The following is a 4,173-nucleotide window of genomic DNA, read 5'->3' on the forward strand; positions in this document are numbered from 1 at the left end:
GGGCTGACAGGGACCAAGAACACCTAACTGCAGAATTTGAAGACAGTGACCCTCGCTGAAACATCCTATCAGAAGAAGCTAATAATCATCTGGCTAACTCACTACAGAAGGCAAACACCGAAAATTTGCAACTGCAAGAACAAATAAAACAGTTAGAGGACCAACAGCAGAACCTTAAAAGAAAAGTGAGAAGACTCAGGGAAGAGGCAAGAACTGAAAAGATGGGGTTTGAAGAATAAGAAACGAGGTGGGAAAAGGAAAAAAGCTCTCTTCAAGCTCTGGTAAAAGAAGTAGAAGTGTAGAATAATAAGCTTCAGGAAAAAATAAAATACCGGGAGATACTCGTAGAAGAGTATAAACAAGAAAACAAAAAGAAGAAGCTCGAATTGAAGGAACAGGCATTACTCATCAACGACATTCTGAAAGAATGTGCTAAGGAAAGGAAGGAGAAAGAAAGACAAGCTGCTCTCTATCAAGAGCTGAAAGAGAATGTCGACCAGCTGGAGAGAACGATAACACAGGGAAAACAGGAACTCCTTCCTGAATCCGAGTATGCTCTGAAAGCATTCGACCCTGCCAAATAAGAAGAAAGGTTATACGAGTATCTTAGAAAATGTCATCTCATTATAAAGAGCCTCCTTGAGCCTAGGCCGATGTAAAGAATGCTGTGTATAAATATTCAGTTAATGGAAAACTTTTGGGCCATTGTTTAGCAAAATTGTGAATGAATAGTATAACTCCTGGAGGAACCCCCTCGCTAGGGTTATGCGAAAAATTGGATATGCCATATGAACAGGTATCATAAACGCGCATTCAATCCAGTCATTCACAATCAGACTATCGAATGATGCCATGATAAAATTGATGCAACCATTCTTCTGTAGATTTCATTTTGGCTCCCAAATGCCACTGTATCCTTTGTCCGAACCAGGACCTTTAGTTTTTTACGAAATTCAAAATTCACTAAAAGCTTTTATTTATTTCCCCACAGAAAATCAACATTGCTTCAAACAAAGCAAGTCTGACCAAGCACACGGTTCAACCCAAGCGAGTGTACTTAATAAGATCCCGAATAAAGAAGATAATGGAAGATCAAGAACAAGTACAGAACTTACAAGGGCAAGTATCTGAGCTGAAGGACCAGGTCTCAGAACTCATGAGGCTAATGAGGGAGATGTCCCAAAAAAAACCAGCTTCAGAACCTAACATACCACTACCTCCTCCACCACCTACAACAAATGATCTGCACCAAGCTTCAACTTCTCTTACCTTTCGGTCATCTATCCCGGACCCGACAATCACTGTCAATCCGGCTACCATGAATAATGACCTACCTTTCTCCCATTACCCAGCCGTCTCAATGCTGACCCATACCCTTCAATAGTAATTCCTCTAGTTCAGTCCACCCCTCATTTCCTAGCTGGGGAAGTATCTTTTGCAGTAGGAGGAGAAAATAAGACCAGGGAAAATGAAAAACTGTCTGCTCTAGAGGAAAGATTGAGAGCAATAGAGGGGCTGAACATGTATGGTTCAGTCGATGTGGCTTCACTTAGATTGGTGCCAGATGTGGTGGTGCCACCCAAATTCAAAGTCCCGGATTTCGACAAGTACACCGGGAACTCAGATCCCCGCATTCACCTGGCAACCTACATTGCCAAAATGTCTGCCTTGACAGAAGATGACAGACTTCTCATCCATTTCTTTCACGAGAGTCTCTCCGGCGCAGCCTTGAGATGGTGCATACAGTTGGATAGGAGCAAACTACGATCCTGGAAGGATTTAACTGATGCCTTCTTAAAGCAGTACAAATTAAACTGTGATGTAGCCCCTACGAGGAGAGACCTCCAAAACCTGGTACAGAGGGACAGAGAAAGCTTCAAGGAATATGCCCAAAGATGGAGGGAGAAGGCTGCAGAAGTATATCCTCCAGTGACCGACAATGAACTATGTTCCCTGTTCATCGAAACATTGAAGGCTCCCTACTTCAATTTGATGATTGGAAACACTTCCAATAGCTTCTCTGACATCATCCAAGCCGATGAGAGGATTGAAGCTAATTTAAGGATGGGACGGCTATAGGAGTTGACTGAGAATCCTGCGAAGAAAACCGCCAGTTTTGGAAAAAAGAAGGAGGGTGATGTGCATTCCATCACTCGGCAAAACAATTATTCCCCACTTCCCCAAAATAACTACCGGCCATATTCTCCCTCTCATGGTCAAACCATAGCAAACATTCCACCCCCATTCCCGAATTATCCACACCCGCGCCCACAATATCCACCGCCTATGAACTATCAACTCAGACCACCTCCTCCACCTACCCAACCTAGACCACCCCCAAATAACCCGAGACCACCAAGAAATCCTAATCCACCCCTTCCCCTCCCACTCAGTGAAATATACCGATACCTCATCGGTATAAACCAGATAGTACTAGTTCCCCTAGACCCAATTCAGCCACCATACCCCAGGTGGTATGATGCCACTGCCCGTTGTGAATATCATGCAGGGGCACAAGGGCATTCAACTGACAACTGCGGGGCACTCAGAGGGAGAGTGCACGCTTTAATCTGGAACGAGTGGTTGAAGATTGAGGGAAATGGTTCCCTCCCTAATGTTACCTCAAACCCGTTGCCCAATCATAATGCGGGAAATGGAGTAAATATGATAGAATCGGAGGGAGAGAGGTTGGCACCAGAGGTAGACGAGCTAATTCCTCACTTTGAGGAAATTTTTTCCACGGTGATAAGGGAAGGTTACCTTTGCCTTCAGGTAATAGGATCAGAAAAAGGGTACGGGATGTCCTTACCATGGAGGGGCAGCTGATCATGAGCTGCGGGATTGTGAAGAGTTTAAGCAAGAGGTTCAGAACTTACTATCCCTTAAAGTTCTAAGATGCCAGAAAAGGTCAAAGATGGAAGGGGGAGTGAACACAGCTAGATTCAGCCAAAATGCTTCTACCTCTAAACCCAGGATCACTTTCTCACCCCCAGTAGCCTCACCGCCAGTGACGATTATCCAAACCCTGCCTCAGCTCCCAGTCACAAATACTCATGCTGTCCCTTGGAACTATAATTTCCAAGCTTTCACCCAAGGAGCGTCAAGCAGTACATCGGCTCCTAATCTTGCTTCACCCTCAGCACCTCCAAAATCGTGATTTACTCCTCATGAGCATTTTAAGATGACTTATGACGGACCTACCAGCGGTACTACTCCCCAAACCAATCCTCAGCCCGTTATCGCCACAAAACCCTCCCCACCTGAGCAAGAAGTCGAGTTTATAACTCGAAGTGGGAGATGTTACGGGAACGAAGAGAAAGAAAAGAAGAAGAGGAAAGTAAAAATGGGAGAATTACAGAAGAACACAAAAGAGGAGATTGAGAAAACGAGGGAAGTAGAACCCGCTGGGCCTAAAGAAGAGGAGGAGCTATTGCTCCAAATAATGAAGCAGAGTGAATATGATGTGGTGGAGCAGTTAAGAAAGACACCCGCTAGAATTTCACTGTTATCGCTGATTTTGAGCTCTGAGGTGCACCGTCAAGCCTTGCAGAAAATCCTGGATCAGGCCTTTGTGAACCCCGACATCACACCGGGGCAGTTCGAGAAGATAGTGAGACAAATCTAGGCATCCAGTTTTGTTACCTTTTCTGAAGAAGAGATAGATCCTGCAGGCTTAGCACACACTAAAGCCCTCCATGTGACAGTGAAATGCAAAGGTTGTATAGTGGCCAAGGTCCTTATTGATAATGGATCAGCACTCAACGTACTGCCTAGTGCTACCTTGGCTAGACTGCCAGTTGACCAATCAAATATACTTCAGAGTGCTATGGTGGTAAGAGCCTTTGACGGTATAAGAAGAGAAGTGTTGGGAGACATCGACTTGCCACTCCAAATTGGCGCATGCACCTTTAACGTCACATTCCAAGTGATGAACATTGAACCGGCCTACACTATGTTGTTGGGGAGGCCGTGGATCCATTCAGCGAATGCCTTTCCTTCAACTTTGCATCAGAAGATAAAGTACATCATGGACGGCAAAATCATCACGGTGAGAGGGGAAGAAGCCATATTGGTCACTAAGCCACAATCACTTCCTTATGTGGAAGCTACTGAGGAGTCTTTGGAAAGCTCTTTCCAGGCCCTCGAATTACAAGAAACCAGAAATAAAGGGGC

This window comes from Hevea brasiliensis, chromosome 14 (genome assembly GCF_030052815.1).
Source record: "Hevea brasiliensis isolate MT/VB/25A 57/8 chromosome 14, ASM3005281v1, whole genome shotgun sequence".
In the NCBI taxonomy this organism is placed as follows: Eukaryota; Viridiplantae; Streptophyta; class Magnoliopsida; order Malpighiales; family Euphorbiaceae; genus Hevea; species Hevea brasiliensis.